Source organism: Peromyscus californicus, unplaced genomic scaffold, assembly GCF_007827085.1.
Source record: "Peromyscus californicus insignis strain IS unplaced genomic scaffold, ASM782708v3 Scaffold_16__1_contigs__length_79575227, whole genome shotgun sequence".
Lineage (NCBI taxonomy): Eukaryota > Metazoa > Chordata > Mammalia > Rodentia > Cricetidae > Peromyscus > Peromyscus californicus.
Window position 1 is genome coordinate 39,247,506 of NW_026294458.1, and position 7,586 is coordinate 39,255,091.

Genomic DNA, 7,586 nt, shown 5'->3' on the forward strand with positions numbered 1-7,586 from the left:
CTGATGAGTAATTAAAGAAAGATTAGGTGGGCTGGCTAGTAGCAGTCTTTTGAGGAGAGAAGCAATTGGTGATCTGTCTAAAGAGAACAGAAGAGACACAAATATGGCCACACGGGAGAAAATCAGCTAACGGTTATCTGAGCAGTTAACTTCTCATGTGCTGGCAACCAGAACCCTCAGCCTTCAGGCTTTTCCTCTTCTGTGTTTGCAGAATGTCTTGCTGGCATGAGGACATGAGAAAATCTAACTAAATGTTAGTAAAAGGGAAGTGGTTTTGATTAGAGTTCAAGAACCATGTTGAAGAAATACAAGATGCGTGCGAGAAATAGGCCCAATAAACATCTGTTGATTGATTAATTTGTGACCCAATTTTTAGGATAGTGAGTAATAGTCAGACTTTAAGCCCTGATCAAGGCCTGGAAAATCTCATCACTCTGAGCTCATACCTCACCAACCTGGCCTACTATCTGGGCTTTATGAACTCATTTTCCATCCAAGCTAGTCCTTGATGAACTGGGTCCATAAAATAACATTGCACTTGTCACTCAAACCTCACATCTTGTATCATGCCCACCCCCTTTCTTATTAGAATGAGTGGCTCCATGTTAATGTAAAAAAAAAAATAGTTGTTGAAGAATCAGTCCTTTACAAGTAATACCAAATTGCATGTGGGTTTCTGGAAAAATTTTCATTATCCTGAAAGAGAAATTCCTTGTCAATATGGTACTTCATCTTGGCAGATTTGGGCAAGAGCATTTTGGCACATGGACCTTTCAGTGATCCACTAACAAGTCCCCAAATTCCTTTCATACCTTTCTGTGCTATTACACACTTTATGTTTTAATACTCAACAAGACTGGGTTGTGACCTTTTAACTTACACCATTGGTGTCCCACTAAAGAGAATTCTTTGATCTTGGGGTTATGTCTTATTCATTATTTTGAAGACTGATGTAGAACTGGTCTATAGTAATGATTATTATTTCAGTGATCCTGAGATAGTCTTCTATATGTAGATACCCATTTTATGACTAGCAAGACAATTACTAGTTTGTATTCAAGGAACTCACTAGTTAGACCTGTTTTATAAACTAGATACCTTTATAAACTTTGGTCTAGTTTAGAAAACAGTTTTAAGAAAGTGCAGAGATTTAAGAATATTTTAAGAACTAAGATTTACATGTTTACATCTGTAGTGTTTAGTGAACAATCTACTGTTGTAACAGAGTAAGTATTTTAGGAAGATCTAACAGAATGCATTGGATTATAATACTCAGATGAAGTAACTATGGTAGTTTGAATGTAATTGGCCCCCATAGGCTCATAGGGAGTGGCACTATTAGGAGGTGTGGCTCTGTTGGAGTAGGTATGGCCTTGTTGGAGGATGTGTGTCACTGTAGGGGTGGGCTTTGAGACCTCCTATGCTCAAACTATGCCCAGTGACACAATTCACTTCCTGTTGCCTTTGGATCAAAATGTAGGACTCTCAGCTCCTTCTCCAGCTCTGAATCTGCCTACATGCTGTCATGTCCTATCGTGATGATAATGAACTAAACCTCTAAACTGTAAACAAGGTCACCCCAATTAAATATTTTCCTACATAAGAGTTGCCATGGTTATGGTGTCTCTTCACAGCAATAGAAACCCTAACTAAGACAGTAACCTTCCTGAGTTTTTTTTAAACCACACAGTTTTTTAACCCACAAAATAGGGAAGGAGAGATAGCTTGTATGGGCAGTAGAGCTAAGATCCTAGAAATATGCTTGTGGCAGGGAAGGGTAAAGATTGGGGTGCTTCTGGGGTAGGAGATGATAAAATTGTATGATGCATATAGAAGACATTTGTTTAATTTTTAAAAAGTTTTTATTTCAAGGTGTTTACCCACCAACCCCACAGTTCCCCAGAGTTTTCTTGAGTGAGAGCAGCAGGAAATATTAGATAGAAGGATTTATATTACGGAGATAAACAGATAGAAAATAAAGGATAGCCTCAAGAGGGCCTGGAACCTATTCCAATGAGCCCTGACTGTCTCTGCCCTAGGGTATTTATAGAATCACCAAGGGGTAGAGCAAAAGACCTCCCCTCAGCACAGCCAAATACAGAGCATCTCAGACACCTGCACTCAGGCCTGTGGTCTAATCATCCTCTCTATACAGACCTGCTGGGTAAAGCCACTAGGAACCAGAAAATGGGCTCCCACATATTATAAATTGCAATTTTTTATTTGCATCTATATTGTGTTTTCAGAATAAAATACAGGCATCCCTGAAAGGACATGGGTGAATATATGACATGAGGTTTATTGTCCTGCTTATAGCAGTGACTGGTTTGAGTCCATAAGTTTCCATGAGGAGATTTTCAGTTCTCTAATTTGAGGTGTATAGAATCACTGGCATCCTGATGTGCCAAGGAAGGACCAGGCACATCTATTTCATTTTGGATTCCTAGAAAACAAGTGTTAGTTTTGGTCGATGTTAGATAAGGGGAAAGTCTAATGAGGATTGTCCTGGTTAGTTTCATGTCAGCTTGACTCAAGCTAGAGTCATCAGAGAGGAGGAAACCTCAACTGAGAAAATGCCTCCACAAGATCCGGCTGTGGGCAAGCCTGCAGGGTATTTTCTTAACTAGTGATTGATGTGGGAGGGCCCAGCCCATTGTGGGCGGTGCCATTCCTGAGCTGGGGTCCTAGGTGCTGTAAGAAAGCAGGCTGAACAAGCCAGGAGGAGCAAGCCAGTAAGCAGTATTCCTCCATGGCTGTCCCTGGAGACACCAGGTCCTGCCGCCTCCAGTTTCCTGCCCTCCTTGAATTCCCCACCTGACTTCCTTCTGCGATGGACTGTGAAGCGAAAGTGTAAGCCAAACAAATCCTTTCCTTCCAAGTTGCTTTGGTCATGGTGTTCCATCACAGCTACAGCAACCCTAAATTATGACAGGGATGAAATTGCTTCTGTGAGAGTATCAGACCTTGTTTGATGAAACAGATGTTCGCTCTTTTCTATCATAGTGACTTAGATTATAAATAGTTCTGGCCTGGAAGGTACAAAATATATAGAATAAAATTTTTTCACAGTGTAAAGAAAAGCTAAGTTTATTTATTTGTTTAATTAATTTATTTATTTGAAAATAGACAGCTTTTTTTAGTGATAATTGTTTCAGTCGCCCAGCCTGCCCTACCTTTTATCTTTCATCAATGAGAAAACTTTCGTATTTTATTAATTATTTTATTAATTGCATTAGTTCACTGATGATTTCATGCATGTACCTAGAGCATTCTGTTTACTCTCACCTCACCACTGTCTCCTTCCATCTCCGTAACCTAGACTCCTCCCTACAAATCTGTTTTCCATCTTCATGTGTTTTTGCTTTATTTTGTAATACAGAGCTTAACCAGGGTTCTATGTATGCCCAGGGGTTTAGAACTATCCCTTAGAACCTGGTGGCCTCATCAGTGGGTATGAAAAACTGAAGACATCATCTCCTCTTCTCCCAGAATCTATCAATAACCAGGAGTTCAGCATAGCAGCAGGTAGGGCTTCATGAACTTCTCCACATCCATGACCAACTTTCGACGGGGTCCGTTTTGTGCCTGCTCCAAGCAGGTGACTGCAGCTGCTCGGAGTTCATGATTGAGATGGCTTTGTCATACCTGAGGATGTCATTTGTTTGCCCTTCACTCTGTTTTCTGGCTCTTAGAGTCTTTCTGATCTGCAACATTTCTCGATCCTTAGAGGGGATTGCATATAACATCCTATTGAGGGCTGAGCATCCAACAACCACTGATTCCCAGGACCCTGACCAGCCATGAATCTTTGCATTCACTGCCATTCACGGCCCAGAAGGGCATCTCTAATAGCAAGAGTAGCATTTGTCTGTGGTTATAAGTAGATATTTAGAAGGTAGTTCCATGCTATGGCAATTTAGCAAAACAACAGTAATAAATGCCTCCCCTCTTAGAGCCTATGGCCTCCCAAGCCGTGTGTTTTTGATCAGATTTATAGCACCAAGTATAGATTCCCTCCTGTGGAGTGGGCATCCCGTTCAACCAGAGAGCAGTTGGTTATGGCCCATCTTGCCTGACAGGTTGATGTTGCAATTTGTAGGGTTCACAGCTGGGTGAGATCACAGATGCCTGTGTAGCACCTTCTGAGACTCTGACAGACAGCAGGGGAGAAGCTTCCAGCCCAGGTCCAGCTTAATTTCTCTGTTTTGCAACCAAAATATGTGGTGTTTTTCAGCAAGAGGGTCTTATCATCTAGTTCCAGTGGACAACTAAGAGGATTGGCAAGAGACTATCTATCTATCTATCTATCTATCTATCTATCTATCTATCTATCTATCTATCTATCTATCTCAGCCATCTTTCCTCTATTTGGAAAGAAAAGCTGATAATACAAAGATTTTTACATTTTTGTTGCCATTTCTTAGTGTTCATATCTGATTACAGGTTGGAAAGACATCCACTGTCATCTAGTAGCACTAGGGCATGATGAGTGTGGCAGTTTGAATGTAACTGGCCCCCATAAGCCTATAGGGAGTGGCAGTTTTAGGAGGTGTGACTTTGTTGGAGGAAGTGTGTCACTATGGAGGCAGGCTTTGAAGTCTCAGATATGTTCAAGCCATACTCAGTGTCTCAGTTTACTTCCTGTTGCTTAGGGATCAAAGATGTAGAATTCTTAGCTCTTTCTCCAGCAGCATATCTGCTTGCATGCCACCATGTCCCACCATGGCTATAATGGACTGAACCTCTGAACTGTAAAGCCACCCAACTGAATGTTTTTCTTTATAAGAGTTGCCATGGTTATAGTGTCTCTTCATAGTAATAGAAACCCTAGCTAAGACAATGAGGATGCTCCTGATCTGTGTACTAACTTCAAGAGTGGACATGACAAACCACAGTACATTTTACACATCTGTTTACCTTCACCTTCACATACCTATATTATTCTGATAAAGCCCTTCAAATGAACTTAGAAATTTCTAAAACCCTGCTGGACATTAATGCTCTATGTCAACCTAACTCAGAGTCAGTCGCTAATGGCAATGGTTGGTGTACCCAGGAGGAGGCATCTCCACCCGACCCAGGTCTCTCACATCTTCCAGGAGGATTTCAGGCTCAATGTAGACACTGTATTTTCTTGAGGACTTCTGGGATCTCCCTGACTAATGACTCCCACTGAGGTACCCTACAACTGGCACTAGAATTTTTGTTTAGTAATACACAGCCTTTAGGGGTATCAGTATTTGGTCATGTAGGGTAGCTCCCTTATAACTCTTTTTTTAAAAAAATATATTTTAGGGGTTGGGGATTTAGCTCAGAGGTAGAGCGCTTGCCTAGCAAGCACAAGGCCCTGGGTTTGGTCCTCAACTCCAGGAAAAAAAATATATAATAACATATATATATATATATATATATATATATATATATATATATATATATAAAACATTGGATTATAAGGTCAAAAGGTTTTCCATCCTCCATTTTGGTGAGTCCTCCCTTCATCTCCTCTCCCAGCTTTAACCCTTCTCTTCTCAGTATTTCCCCTCTACACTTTTATTTTATCTATGTTTTATTTCCTGCCTCCCTTAAGGTAATCCCCATTCACAATAGGCCATTTCTAGTTTCCTGAATTCCACAGACACTTCAAGATAAACACAAAGCTAAATATTTGAATCTAGAGTACACTTTTGAGAACATGAGACATCTGTCTTTCTAGGCATGGGTTACCCGACTCAGTATAATTTTTTTCCAGTTCTATCCATTTACCTATAAAATTAATACTTTCCTTTATTTTTTACAGCCGAATAAAACCTCATTGTGTATATGTATCACACTTTCACTATCTATCCATCAATTGATAGACATTCAGGCTAAATCTATTTCCTAGCTATTGTGAACAGAACATTAGTAAACATGGATGCTCAAGTGTATCTGTCATGGGGTATTTACATGTGAGTGGTATAGCTGAGTCATATAGTAGTTCTGTTTGTATTTTTTTCTTATAATGTGATTCAAAAATTTTATTTGATAACTTCACATATGGCTACCCTGTGTTTACATCATTCCATTCCTCCCTCTACCCCTCCAACTCATTCTGTGTCCTGCAACGCCCTCTCAAATTCATGTCTTCATGTACATACATATATATATGGAGTTTATACTAGAATTACTCTTTTTAAATGTTGCCTGTTCGTCTTACAAATGTAAAAGTAAAGTGTGGCTGGAGAATTTCTCTCCAGCTCCTGCCAAGTCCTGGCAGTCTGACAGCCCACTTATAAAATAAACACACAGACGCTTATATTATTTAAACTGTTTGGCCTAATGGCTCAGTCTTCTAGCTATCTAGTTCTTACATCTTAAATTAATCCATTTCTATAAATCTATACCTTGCCATGTGGCTCGTGGCTTACCGGCATCTTCACATGCTGCTTGTCATGGCCATGGCTGGCAGTGTCTCCCTCCTCAGCCTTCCACTTCTCAGAATTCTCTCAATTTACCTCTCTGTTAGCCCTGCCTATACTTCCTGCCTGGCCACTGGCCAATCAGTGTTTTATTTATTGACCAATCAGAGCAATTTGACATACAGACCATCCCACAGCAGTAAAGATAAATACATCTAGAGAAATTTGTTTCCTTATGAAACAACCCTCATGACACAGCAGTGGAATGACCTTTCTTAGCCATAAAAAACAGCTCCAAAACACAAGTTGCAGGTTGCAAATTCCGTCTGCTCAACACCATGGTCCAGGGGAGAAGTTTCCATTGCTCCACTCTTCTCATGTTACTTTCTGATTTGCCAGTGATGTCTCAAAGTCAGAATTTAACTTGGAGCAGCAAAGCTGTAAGCTTACGTGGACTTCCCATTAATGAGCCGGTTGGAGCATTATTTGATTTTGAAGACAGTCTTTGAGTAAGGATAAAGCTGAACATCTGGATAGCTGTATAAATTCAGGTTATTGTTCTCAGCATGCCAAGCCAGGCAGAAGAGGGCAAGGCACTATGGTTTCTCTTCAGATTGTACAAATCTTTCATCTGTTACTAAAGAGGGTAAGAGTCTGTTAATATTCACAAACAGATTATGGCAACACTCAACAGTAGCTTTGCCAGTAAGTTTGAAGTATCCAGGTCCAAGCCATACTGACTGGTTGTGCTTAATCATTTCCTGGACTGTGATACAACATGTTCTTCATGGACATATTTATGTCAGGACCTGACAGTGACCCCCATGTGGGATGTCTCAGCCATGCACCTGCACATCACTATCAACTTGCAGAGATAAGTGTATTGGGTTGAAATTCAGTTGCTTTACTGTTTCCACCCAATTGTCTTTGATAATTATGCCTCTGATGCTGCCTGATTTAAAATAGTGTTAAGTTAATTTAGTACCTAAAAATATTCATTGTGGAGGCCTATATTGCCAAATTGTGTGATTTGAAGTGAAAAGTTCAATGTTTTCTTTTTGAGAATTTCATATAGTCATGTACACTATAGTTATATCATTTATACCCCCTCTATCCCCCCTACTCTTCCAATGTCCCTCCCTTCTCAAATTCATGACATCTTCTATAATTATTGTTACACACACACAT